The 13,654-nt window shown below is 53.7% G+C and overlaps 1 long non-coding RNA gene across 1 annotated transcript; it reads right to left on the bottom strand.

The window, feature by feature from the left end:
- Window positions 1-9,035: 9,035 nt before the first annotated feature.
- On the bottom strand, window positions 9,036-10,293 carry LOC120680447. Its single transcript, XR_005677673.1, has 2 exons — window positions 10,219-10,293; window positions 9,036-9,274 (listed from the first exon to the last, which is right to left on the bottom strand). It is a non-coding gene; the product is annotated as an uncharacterized LOC120680447 (long non-coding RNA).
- Between the last annotated feature and the right edge of the window lie 3,361 nt (window positions 10,294-13,654).

The following is a 13,654-nucleotide window of genomic DNA, read 5'->3' as shown; positions in this document are numbered from 1 at the left end:
GCTGAACGGGATGCGCCCCTAAGCGCACCCGTTGGGTGTAGCCCCCGAGCCTTAGAAGGTTTCGAAGAAGCTTTTCGAGGGTCAAAGAAATGATCTTTAACTCAATTGTCCGGATACCTGGGTACCCAACCTTCACCATATGCTTGCGAACGCACTCGACCACCCTAGGGCAATCGTTCCAACCAGTCTTGACTTGACTAATCCGACCCTGAGATCGCAATTCGTTCCATACGCGTAGGCCCTGAAGCCATTGATGCATCATAGGGACACATGGAGTGGTTTTCGGCGCCCAGCCGCCCGAGTAGGGTCACTGGCGAAGTCACGGAGACGCACCGGGTAATCGCGGCGTCCGGGCCCTGAGGCCCTGGCTGGGTCACGGAGACACGCCGGGTTGTCGCGGTGTCCTGGCCCTGAGGCCCTGGCTGGGTCACGGAGACACACCGAGTAGTCGCGGCGTCCGAGCCCTGAGGCCCTGGTTGGGTCACGGAGACACGCCGGGTAGTCGCGGCGTCCTGGCCCTAAGGCCCTGGCTGGGTCACGGAAACACGCCGGGTCGTTTGCGGTGCCCAGCCCCCGAGCAGGGTTACTAGCAGAGTCACAGAGATGCGCCGAGTAGCCGCGGCGTCCTGGCCCTAAGGCCCTGGCTGAGTCACGGAGACACGTCGGGCAGTCGCGGTGTCCGGGCCCTGATGCCCTGGCTGGGTCAGGAGACATGCCGGGTCGTTTGCGGCGCCCAGCCCCCGAGCAGGGTTACTGGCGGAGTCACGGAGACGCGCCGGGTAGTCGTGGCGTCCGGATCCTGAGGCCCTAGCTGGGTCACGGAGACACACCGGGTAGTCGCAGCGTCCGGGCCCCGAGGCCCTAGCTAGGTCACGGAGACACATCGGGTTCACTGTAGGAATATTCCGAGCATATTCGCATCGGGGTTAAAAATCCAACCGTTACTCACCGCGCGGATCTGTCGGGCTGACAGGGGAGCGGGGTTGTCAGGGGCAACGGTAAAAAGGAAGTTACCGTTTACCCCGCCTTCTCTGCCGCAGATCTCCAACCCGAGGAGATCTGGCTATTGATTTCGGATCTGCCCATTGTAGGGCCCTTGATATTTAAACGGGGGATAGGCGGCGCGGAGCAGCCACCCCGTTCCCGAGCACTCCAGAGCTTTCTGCCACATAAACCGACTCGGCGAATCTCTAGAGCTCTCGGCCTTCTTCTTTCTTGCAATTTCTTCTCCTTGCCTGAGCTCCTCCGCCACCGCCATGGCCCCCTCGCCTGTTGCATCAGGATCTTCGACCTCAGGGGCTCCGAGAATGCCCCACCGCCATCGTCGTCCTGGCAGAAGTGCTCGCTCTAGGAGAGCGACATCCAGGACCTCGTCGAACGTGGCCTCCTCCCGGAGAAGTAGGTCTCCGGGTGGCGGTGCTGCTATGGGGAGGAATTCTCGTCCTTCTATGAGAAGGGCTTCGGGTTGCCCGTGGGAGCATTTTCCGCGGGCTTCTTCACTTCTACGGGCTCGAGGTAGCTCATCTCAAGCCAAATTCGATCGTCCATATTGCGATCTTCATTCATCTGTGTGAGGGATACTTGGGGATCGCTCCCCACTTCAATTTATGGCGGGCTCTGTACCGCCTCAAGGGGCACCCGTCCAACGCTCGCCGGAACGTTGTGGGCGGGGCCGCCTTCTCACTTTGCCAGGGAAGCGTCTACCCTGACTTCGAGCTCCGCGACACCAACAAGGGGTGGACGAGGGAATGGTTCGTGGTGGCGAACCCGGCGCCCTACCTCCTGACGCGCACTGGCCACACGCCGGAATACAAGGCATGCTGGGAGGAGCCGTCGGCCGCCGAGGAGATGGCGCAGGTGGAGTGCCTCCTCGCCAAGATCGCCGACTTGTCGGCGCGGGGCCTGACGGGGGCCGCGGTGGCCATCTCCTTCTGTAGGCGGCTCACGCAGCCGATTCAGGAAAGGGTCCACCCGGCCTTCGAGTATTGGGGTCACCGAGACCCCACCCGGGGAAACGAGCGCAAGGTTCCCCGGGAGGAGGTCGCGAACCGGGTCGCCCGCATCATGGCAGGGCAGATCCGAGATAAGGGCTGCCCCAAAGCCCACTGCTTGAAGCGGCCGACCGACGCCGTAAGAAATCTTGGATCTTGCCGAGTTGTTTTTGTTCGCTCTGGGTCGTTTTCTCTATTTTTTTGCTCTATTTTTCCGAGTGCACCTGTTGGGATGTAAAACAACTCGGCGCTTCTGCAGGCCAAGGTATTGGAGTACTGGTCCCCCGCCCCGTTGCCTGAGGGGGACCCTAGAAAGGATGCCCCAGCTCCTGCTGAGGTGCAACAGCTGGCAGACGAGGAGGCCGAAATCTCCTCCGACTCCTCCATGGGGAGCGAGCCAGAGGTGGAGATCACCGAAGCCTCAGGGCCGCCGCCGTCTGGCGCCCTGGGGAGGAAGACGCGCCGCGCCGTCAGGAAGATCTAGCTATCGAAAGCTGGGTCGGCGGTGGCGCAACAAGCCGTGAAGAGATTGACCCGCAAGGGGACGAGCAAGGTCCGGGGGGCATCGGCACCCCTGGCCGTTACTGAGGTGGGGTCGGCATCAGCCGGCCCCAAGGTTGAAGAAGAGGCAGCCCAGTCGCTGGGCCAGCTGCGCGGGGAGATGGCGTCCCCGCGCGCCGGCTCCGGGACGCCTCCGACTGCGCCATTGAGCCTGAAGTTCCCGGTGCGTCGTAGCGCCGAGTAAGTTTCTCCGTCTTGAAGCTGTTCTTTCTTGTATTTTGATTGCTGGAATCCTTTTCTGAGTGCCTTTGTTGTTGTTGCAGGAGGGTGACGCTTATCGGTGCCAAGAGGAAGGCGGAGGAGTCGTCCAATGAGGGCGGCTCCAATGATGCCCCGAAGCTGACTTCGCCGATGGCGAGCCCGGCGAGGAGCCGAGCCCGCCACGAGGAGGAGGAGGAGGACAGGAACTGGGTCTCCTCTCCTCCTCATGACGTGGAGGTGCAGGGTCCGCCCCCGCGACGAGGGGGCGGTGGACCCTCAAGTCGGGGCCCTCGATGTCCCCGCCCTCGAGGAGGTCAGGACCGTCCAGGTCCCGGCCATCAAAGTGGGGAGGGCCCAAGCCGAGCCCCTGGAGGGGGTGAGGCCCCCACCATCGAGGTGGAAGGCCGAGCAGGGCGAGGTCGAGAAGGAATACGGAACTGTCTCCGTTAAATTTGCTGAATCCGCCAAGATCGCCCGGGAACTTATCGGGGTAAGTCTCCTGCCTTTTATTTGAATCCAACTTGTTCTGGGTGTTGTTGCCGTGTAACACCTGTGCCTTTGCCAGGCTCTGGTAGATATGTCCTAGCAGGCCGCCCAGGAGCTGGCCCGGGGGAGCGCCGCTCTCGGGCGTGTGGCGGGGCTCGAGGCCAAGGTGGCCGAGCTGGAGGCATGGAGCCGCCTTCTGGAGGCCGACAAGGTCAAGGCTGAGGAAGCTCTGGGCAAGGAGAAGCGCGGTATGTAGTCGGAGTCGCGTCGTCCGAGTACTTTGTGCGCTGCTTGGTCTCTGACTTACGTTTGTTTAGAGCTGGAGGCCTGCACCAAGGCCAACGAGGAGCTGCAGAAGCTCCGGGAAGCGGCCGAAGCGCGGGAGGCCGCCACCGAGGAGAAGCTTCACCTGGAAAGGGAGGCTCGGAAAGGTATGATCCGAAAATCATATGCCATGCTCTTGTTGCTGTGTTCTTCGGTTTGGGCTGACCCAGTCGGGTGCTTTTGCAGATTGTGAGGAACAGGTTGCGCAAGGCCGGGCGACGTTGGACTGCCTGAGCGGACCTCTGGAGGCGTTGCTCGGGGCTTTTGAGCCCGAAGGTGTGGCTGCCGCCGAAGGTCCAGCCGAGAGGCTAGAGGCGTCCCGTGGCCGACTGGAGGCTTGCATCCGAGGAGCCGCCAAGGACGCAATTCGGCACACCCTGGGTCTTGTAAGGACCCATCTCCTCAAGGCGGACCTGGGTCCAGTGGGGGACGGCATCCCGGAGGAATGCTCAGATAATGAGTGGAAAGTCAACCACGCCTCCGTCCTGGAGATCGCCGAGCGCATCGTCGCCGAGTTGTAGGCTGCCGGTCTCCAGGAACTTGTTTCGTTCCTTTTTGCTGCAAGGGGAATTGGTCAGTGTTAACCGATTGAAACAATATTTATGTAAATAATGTTTGAATTTTAATGTTTATGTTTAAGCCCACGATCCGAGTTCTTTTCTGAATTTGCCGAGTAGGTGGAAAGCAGACTCTGAGCCCTTTTGGTGGCGCTTGAGAGTGGATCATCAATGTGCTCGTTAGGTCAGGGTGACACAGAGTGGTTCCTGGACGTACTCGGCTATGTTCAGGAAAGACGAACCGGGTTGTTCTTGTCCGACTGGTCGGATTCCGAGTAGGGGCTGGCTGGATGGCCGAGACGTAGCCCCCGAGCGTATTGAGAACGACTCGGTAAAGAACAAGGTCAAGTAATATGCAATATTGATAATATAACGAACTTTATTAAATGAGTAGATAGGTACATAACTTTGCATTTCCTATGCTTCTACGGATAGAAGCGGTGTAGGTGCTCAATGTTCCATGGGTTGCCCACGTCTGTACCGTCTGGCCTCTGTAGGTGGTAGGTTCCAGGAACCAATATCCCACTGACTATAAAGGGGCCTTCCCACAGGGAAGATAGCTTGTGAGTGCCGGTGGTCGACTAGATTCGTCGAAGAACCAGGTCGCCAACATTGAAGTCACGCTCGTGAACGTTGCGATCATGATAGCGCCCGAGCTGCTGCTCATATCTCTCGTGCTGGATGGAGGCCGTCAGGCGGTGCTCCTCTGCCGAGTCGATGTCCGTGTATTGAGTTGCCTCAGCCTCGTTCTCGTCGTAGTTTTGGGTGCGCGGAGCACCAAAAGCAATGTCTGATGGCAAGACTGCTTCAGAACCGTACACCATGAAGAATGGTGAGTAGCCGGTGGCCCGACTTCTTTGTGTACGAAGTCCCCAAACTACTCTGGGTAGTTCTTGGAGCCACTTTGCTCCGTATTTTTCGATCGGATCGAAAATTCTGGCTTTGAGCCCCTGGAGGATCAAGCCGTTGGCCCTTTCGACTTGGCCATTGCACCTGGGATGAGCCATAGAGGCATAGTAGATGTCGATGCAGCTTTCTTGGTAGTAGTCCCAGAACTTGGCGCTCGTGAATGAAGTACCCAGATCAGTGATGATCCGGTTGGGCACCCTGAATCGATGTGATATCTCCTCGATGAACTCGGCTGCCTTGGCTGCTGTAGTGGCTGTCACCGGCTTGACCTCGATCCATTTTGTGAATTTGTCGATAGCCACGAATATATGACTATATCCGCCACCGGCCGTCTTGAGAGGTCCTACCAAGTCAAGTCCCCAACAAGCAAAGGGCCAGGATGGTGGTATGGTCCGCAAGGACTGAGCCGGGACATGCTACTGCTTGGAGAAGAATTGGCACCCGGGACATCGTCTGACAATGTTCTTGGCATCGGCCAGAGCCGTAGGCCAGTAGAAGCCTGAACGAAAGGCTTTCCCCACGAGGGTGGATGCACCCACATGGTTGCCGCAGATACCCGAGTGGATATCGCTGAGAAGTCGGACTCCTTCTTCCTATGTGATGCATTTACACAGGGTTCCTGGGGAAGCCGAGTGCCTGAACAACTCGGTTCCTATAACGACGTAGTTGCTTGATCGGCGGGCAAGCTTTTCGTGTTCCTAGTCCTTTGGATAGCTTTTGTTGTTCTTGATGAAGTCGATGATCGGGGAGCGCCAGTCGGTATCGAGGGTTAGGATCTCCTGTCCTATGGCCGGGACCAATCAGCCTTTGTGGGAGGCTCCTCTTCGATTTTGACCGTGGGGGTCCTCAGTGCTTGAACGAACACGCTGGGTGGCACGATAGACCGCTTGGATCCGAGCTTGGACAAGACGTTAGCTACCACGTTGTCGTCCCTGGGGACGTGGTGGAACTCCAAACATAAAACTTGGCTTCAAGCTTTCTGATTTCCCTACAGTAGGCATCCATCTTCTCCTTGGTGCACTCCCAGTCCTTGTTAACTTGCTGTATGACGACTTTGGAGTCGTCGTACGCCAATAAGCGCTTGATTCCGAGTGTGAGAGCAATCCGGAGACCGTGAATGAGAGCTTCGTACTCGGCAGCGTTGTTGGCGGCTTTAAAAAGTAGCTGGAGGATGTATTTGAGTTGTTCACCTTTTGGAGAGATGAAAATGACTCCGGCACCGGCTCCGTCGCGGTTGAGGGCATCGTCGAAGTACATGATCCAGTGCTCGGATCTGGTGTCGGGCGGAGGGTCCTGTATCTCGGTCCACTCGGCAACAAAATCGGCCAACGCCTGAGACTTGATGGTAGAGTGCGGCATGAATTCAATTGTGAAGGCGCTGAGTTCAACTGACCATTTGTCGACTTAGCCGTTGGCGTCCTTGTTGTGGAGGATGTCGCCCAGTGGATATGATGAGGCCACCTTGATCTTGTGAGCTTGGAAGTAGTGGCGGAAATTCCTTGACGTGATGAGGATGGCGTACAACAACTTCTGTACTTGAGGATAGCGTGCCTTGGACTCACCGAGTACTTCACTGATGAAGTAGACGGGTCGTTGCACCTTGTAGATATGTCCCGGTTCGTCGCGTTCGACAACCAGGACGGTGCTTACTACACTTGTGGTGGCGGCGATGTACAATAGGAGGACCTCCCCATCTTCTGGTGCCGTCAGGACGAGTGGTGAGGTAAGGAAGTCCTTAAGCTCCTGGAATGCCTTGGAAGCATCGTTGTTCCACTCGAATTTGTCAAACTTCCGGAGAAGTTTGAAGAAGGGCAGGCCTATGTTGCCGAGTCGGCTTATGAACCGGTTCAAGGCAGCCATGCACCCTGTAAGCTTCATCAGTTCCTTTTGGCTCCTGGGAGGCTTCATGAACCTGATGGCATTGACCTTGGTGGGGTTGGCTTCGATGCCCCGGCTACTGACTATGAAGCCGAGTAGTTTTCCGGACGGGACACCGAACACACACTTGGTCGAGTTGAGTTTCCATTTGAATTTCCTGAGATTTTCAAATGTCTCGGAGAGGTCTGTAATGAACTGATCATTACACTTTGTCTTGATGACGACATCATCGACATAGGCCTCGGCATTGTGCCCGATCTGCCCCTGGAGGCATCTCTGAATGGCCTTCTGGTAGGTTGCGCCGGCGTTCTTGAGGCCGAACGTCATTGTGTTGTAGCAGTAGGCCCCGAAAGGGGTGATGAAGGATGTCTTCTCCTGATCCGACTCCTTGAGGGCTATCTGGTGGTACCCTGAGTAGCAGTCAAGAAAAGAGAGTTGAACGCACCGGGCCGTTGAGTCAACGACTTGGTCGATGCGTGGTAGTGGAAAGGGGTCCTTAGGGCAGTGTTTGTTGAGATCTGTATAGTCAACACACATTCTCCATTTGCCATTTTTCTTTTTTACAAGGACTGGGTTTGCTAGCCAATCTGGGTGTGCGCCTTCTCTAATGAAATCGACAGCTAGGAGCTGGGTTACTTCTACCCTAATAGCCTCCTTTCAATCCTGCGCAAAGCGACGAAGCCGTTGCTTGACGGGCTTCGCCTTCTTGTCCAGATCTAAGGAGTGCTCAGCCTCCTCCCTTGGGACTCCAGGCATGTCAGATGGCTTCCATGCGAAGATGTCCCAATTCTCCGGGAGGAAGGATGTGAGCGCGCCTTCCTACACCGAGTCGAGGCTGGCCCCGATCACGGCGGTCTTGTGCGGTTCATCGTCCCGGAGGACGATGGTCTTGGTTGCCACGGCTGGAGTGAGTTGCGACTCGGAAGTCGACTCCTTGGCGGGGATGGAGAGCTGATCCGCCGGGAGGTTCTTTGTTGCATGAGCAACAAGAACCGAGTTCCTGGAGCGCTCCAGGGTGTCATAGAGCTCGATGTTCTTGGCCTCGCACGCATACGAGGTCTGCAGGTCTCCGTAAACTGAGAGGACCCCCTTTGGAGCTGGCATCTTCAGGAGAAGATACGTGTGGTTGGGTATCGACATGAACTTGGTGAGGGAGGGTCTTCCCAGGATGGCGGTGTAGGAAGTCTCGAACTCGGCCACCTCGAAGTTGATGTACTTGGTGCGGTAGTTGTCGCGGGTGCCGAAGGTGACCGGGAGGGTAGCGCGGCCGACCGGTGTCGAACCAGCTCCAGGGATGATGCCGTAGAAGGCCTGGTCGGATGGGACCAAGGACGCCATGTCGTATCCCATGTCCCGGAGCGTGCTGGCGAAGATGATGTCGAGGGCGCTGCCACCGTCGTCGAGTACTTTGTCCAAGCGGACCTGGCTCACCACCGGGTTGACCACCAGGGGGTAAGCACCCGGCCTGGGCAGGTGGACCCAGTGGTCCCAGCGGTCGAAGGTGATCGGCGTCTCCGACCACCGGAGCGGCTCAACCGGGTGTTTGAACACCAGGTTGACTTCTCTGTCGTCCAGCTTGAGCTTGCGCCTACAAGTTGGCTTGTTGGGGCCGCCGTATATGAAGTTGATGGCCCTGTCTTCCTCCTGGAAGTTACCTAGGGAGTCTTCCCTGTGGTCGTCGTCGTCTCGCCTGGGTGAGTTGCGCCTCCGTGGGCGCGCCCGGGTGGTTCTGGAACCGCCCGGTCTGTCGCGGTCGTCGCGGCGGGGTCGCTTGGGATCGTCGTCCTTGATGACACCGTTGGAGAGTGCTCGGCACTCCCGGACGGTGTGGTTTGCGTCCTTGTGCCAAGGACACTTGCCATCCCGGAGTCGATCTAGGTCCACTTGGTTGAGGGTAGAGCGGAACTGGGATCATTCGGCAATGGCGACGGTGTTGTCGGGGCCACGGTTGCGGTCCGGGTTAGCACCGACGGGATCTGTCCGTGGGTATAAGTTTATGCCGACAGACTATCCGTTACAATAACATTTGCCGACGGACTGTTCGTAACAAGTTATACCGACAGACAGTTTGATGTTACAAGCTTCTTTACCGACTGACCATCCAACGCGATAATGTCAATTGTAAAAAAAAAATAAAAGCTCATTTAATTGCAATTTAATTAGTACAATACAATGAGAACATTCATTCATAACAAGGTCCCAATGTAATTCCAGACAAATATTCGATTCAATGAGTGGTCCATACAATATATATTCATATATTCAGCACGCCATCCATACAAAGCCTTGTAGTGAGGTATACTATATGCAGTTATAATTTCTAAACAGCTAACTGATTTCCAGCCTCAAGAGTTCATCACTTGACATCTGCAAAATAAATAGTAAGGTGTTAACAATAAGAATTAGGGGCAAATGTGTAGTTGGACTTCAAAACAAGGGCAGCCTTGCAATTTTTCCTAAGAAATAAAGAGCAAGAGAGCCTTGTTCCTTTGAACAAATCCTGCCCAATTCCTAGCAGTTCATAGCTTCAATGCACAATTACTAAACACAAATCTACCATCACAGATGCAACTAGTTTCAGTCATTGACAAACTAGTTCATAGCTTCAATGCACAATTATTAAACAAAAATAGTTGAAGTGCTACTGATCTGAAAAGAACATGCTACTTGCAGGTTGACCATATCTGAAAAAAGACATGCTACTTTCAGGTTGCAGGTTTATCTGAAAAAAAAAAAACTACTTTCAGTTCTAAAGAACTGAAAAAGAACATGCTACTTGCAGGTTGACCATATCTGAAAAAAAATCTACTTTCAGTTCTAAAGAACTGAAAAAGAACATACTACTTGCAGGTTGACCATATCTGAAAAAAGAAATGCTACTTTAAGGTTGCAGGTTTGTCTGAAAAATAAAACTACTTGCAGTTTGACTGATCTTCAGTTAACAAAAATACTCCTACTCAATTGCTAACTCTGAAACTGAAACTTGCATAGAAAGCTAACATGACCAACCTGACCTAATCTGAATAATTATAAAAACAACTATCCTGAAACATGACATCCTACTTGCAGCCCTAACAGAGCAATACTGATAAAAAAAATTTCTACTTGCAAGTTAACTGAGCTTCAGTTAACAAGTGCTAACTACTGGATTTGCAGTTTACTCCAACGATGGCACATGCAGTACTTGTTTGCAGGTTTAAAGTGATACTCCAACGATTCTGTACATCACTGAACAATGGACATGTACGCCAACGATTCCGACAACAGCAGGTCTTCCAACTAATGTTAAATGTATATGAATGCTAACTTACTCTGAATAGCAGGTCCTCCATCTTGCATGTCAAAGCCTCCATCAGCACCTGTACTTCCTGCAACAGATCCTCCAACCAAGGTTTTTTTATCCGACCGATTCCACCGAACCGCCGGCCACCGGTTCCGGTTAACCGGACCGGTTGGACCGGTTACCGGTAAAAACCGGTTAAACTCAAATTTGAATTCAAAACCCGCAGTTATACCGGTTTCGAACGGCTAACCGGCCGGTTAGACCGGTTTACCGGTCCGGTTTGACCGGTTACCGGTCGGTTTGAGTGGTAACCGGTCGGTTTGAACGGTAACTGACCAAATTCAAATTTTTTTTCTTTTTTAGTTTAAATTCAAATGCCCGCAAAGTATACTAAATGAATGTTTGTATAATATGTTTTAGTCTAAATGAACCCTCCAACCCTCTTTTGTACTACTTTTACATTGTATTTGTATACTTTTGTATGCATATTTTTTTTGTTTAACTTCAAATGCTCGCAAAGTATACTAAATGAACGAATATTTGAAAAAATTTGACACCATTAGATTCGTTGCAACTTGAAGTATTTTTAAGATTTTTTTGGGATTTTTCCATGTTTTGAAATTCAAATTTAAAATTTGAATTTGGGCCGGTTTGAAACCGGCCGGAACCGGAACCGGTCCGGGCCGGTTAGACCGGTAACCGCGGTTACCGGACCGGTTCCGGCCGGTTTTTTTAACCCTGCCTCCAACAGCAGGTCCTACATCTTGCACGGCAGAGCCTCCTTGAACACTAGGATGAGAACGTACAGCTTCTTGGCCTGCTCGAGGGGGCGTGCATGGCTGAAGCGGAATAGATCGAAGATGCTGCTGGCGTAGATGCGTACGGGACGGTCGCCGTTGGCGCTGATCCCGGCATACTTGCTAGTGGCACCTCTCCAGCAGATCTAGCAAGAAGGGGAACGGAGTGATGAGGAAAAGAAGGGTTAACAGGTGATACGGAGGATATTGTGGAGTGCGGCTGGAGGATGTTTACCTGGATCTGCTGCCGTTGTTGGAGGAGGTCGCACGGGACGGCAGGAGCGACCATGACGACCGGCGGCGGCGGCTCTGCCTTTCTTGGGGGAGTTCGGCTCCGTGACCATGAGAACCCTCGCGCGAGGTCAACCGGACCAATCTCCATGGGGGCAGGGAGGGATTTGGGGGCGGCGCCGATGACAGGGGGTTTGGGGGCGGCGGCGGCGGTGGCGCTGGGGGGATTTGGGGGTAGCACCAGCAATCTGCTTGTGGATGGCACAGGAGCGGGAGCAGCAGCGAGGCGCAGGATGCGGACAGCACACGACGGGACTGGGAGCGGCCGTGCGGCCGGGGGACAGGGTAGGGGGTGCGCCGGTGAGGGGCGGTGGCCGGACGGGGACGGGGGCGGCAGCAGACTTGCGGGGGCGGGTTGGCACTGGGCGTGGGAGGCGGCCGGGGACTCGGGGTGGGGGTGGGGGATTGGTAGTGAGTGGGACGGGGGCAACCATAACCTAGGTTTCTAGTTGGGCCGGCTTGGCTTTGCGCCTTTTTTATTTTTATATTTTTCAAAAACATTTTTTACAGAAATATATTTTCAATATCACAATTTACAGTTTTGTACCGCCGCCCGGGGCCTGCCGCCCAGCAGCGGGGCAGCAGGGACTTATATGTAAATTAAAAAAAAATTATTTGCGCGGAAGTCCTTGGCGGGAGCCTGCCGCCCCCCTGCCGGGCGGCAGGCCCCCTGCCGCCACGCCACTGGGTGGCAGGGGGCCTGCCGCCCGGCAGGGGGGCGGCAGGCTCCCTGCTGTGGATAAATTGCTGTGGCCATTAGATGTGTGGCCATTAGATGTGTTTTAGATATGGATACAAATAAAAACCATTAGTAAAAAACATGAATTTGAAAAGTATAAGATAGCAATTCACACACATACGCAAATGAGAACGAAATAGGTGATGTATGAGAACGAAATAAGTATAACATGATGACATGTCCATAACAAAAATACAGAAACAGCTAGAAGCACATCCTAACCACCCCGGCCACCCCGGCCATGTCGACCTCTTTTACGTTGAGCATGGACGTGGTCTATAGAGTAGGTGTGTCGCTCTGGAGGCCCTACGTCTCTACCTGGACGTCCGGTGGGCACAGGTGTCTGGAAGGTAGTATCGGCCTGCGGGTTAGGTGTAGAAAATAACCGACTCCAATCTTCGAAGTTCGCCTCAAAGGTATCCTGTGTGGGCCCTATACAGTAGCAATAAAGATATCTTAATCATCATCTTATAAGTCATATATTTTGGTATATATTCATCATACGTACCTGGAGGTGGTGGAAACGAGGAATGACCCATATCAGGAAGCTGGTGGTGCGATCCTGTAAACCGTTCAAATTATTTAAAATATTCATAGAGATAAGAAGCACATGATAAATTCGGGCTACAGATTAGGTATTTAACTTGCGTTCCTTCTGCTGTCGCCGTAGGGTAATACGAAGGTCCAGCATCATATAACTGTTGTGATCCTATATGTAAATACAAAAGGAATTAGACTTCATACCATAATTAATTGAAATTAAGATATTGACTATATGTCCACCGAAAGGACATGGTGGTACCTGTGTTGGTTGAAATGACATCCATGCAGCTGGTGCCATGGTACTAAACTGAGTCCCTCCGTGAGGTTGGTAAGGTGGGTGTGCATCACCTGTATGGACTGAGAATTAATTGTTCGCTTTAAAGTAGGAAGTTAGTAAGTATCCTCACGTACCTGGATAATGCTGCTGAGACCAATAAGGTGCTTGGGAAGACAGCTGCTGTGTGGGACCACAAGGAAACGAGGTCGAGGCTTGAGACGAACCGTACGAGTCATCGTACGATGTCCGGCTACCAAAGGCTTCAAGCATGGAATGGGCTCTTTGTGAAACTCGGGTCCAGGCCGACTCTTGCTCATTCCTATCCATCATAGATCCCCCTCGAATCCTCATCAAATTCGCCCTGGCATCTAAGTCCATCAAACTGCAAGCAAGAAAAAAAAGGCATTAACACTGTAATCCAAAGTATTTGAAAAGCGATGATAACTTTGACTCACCGCCCCAGCTAATGCTTCATCCCTATGTCGTGCGTACCCATCCTGTGCTGTCGCAACATGCGGCTGTGGTTGCAAATGAGGGGGGAGGGGGAGGGAAACCCTTTTATACAGGATGGGGGAGCCTGCCGCCCTCCTGCCGGGCGGCAGGCCCCCTGCCGCCCAGTGGATTGGCGGCAGGGGGCCTGCCACCCGGCAGGGGGGCGGCAGGCTCCCGCCAAGGTCTTCCGCGCAAATAATTTTTTTTAATTTACATATAAGTCCCTGCCGCCCCCCTGCCGGGCGGTAGGGGTACAAAACTGTAAATTGTGATATTGAAAATATATTTCTGTAAAAAATGTTTTTGAAAAATATAAAAATAAAAA

The sequence above is a fragment of the Panicum virgatum genome, chromosome 7N (assembly GCF_016808335.1).
Source record: "Panicum virgatum strain AP13 chromosome 7N, P.virgatum_v5, whole genome shotgun sequence".
NCBI lineage: Eukaryota > Viridiplantae > Streptophyta > Magnoliopsida > Poales > Poaceae > Panicum > Panicum virgatum.
Note: the sequence above shows the minus strand (reverse complement) of the source record. Positions and strands in the feature narration are given on the sequence as shown.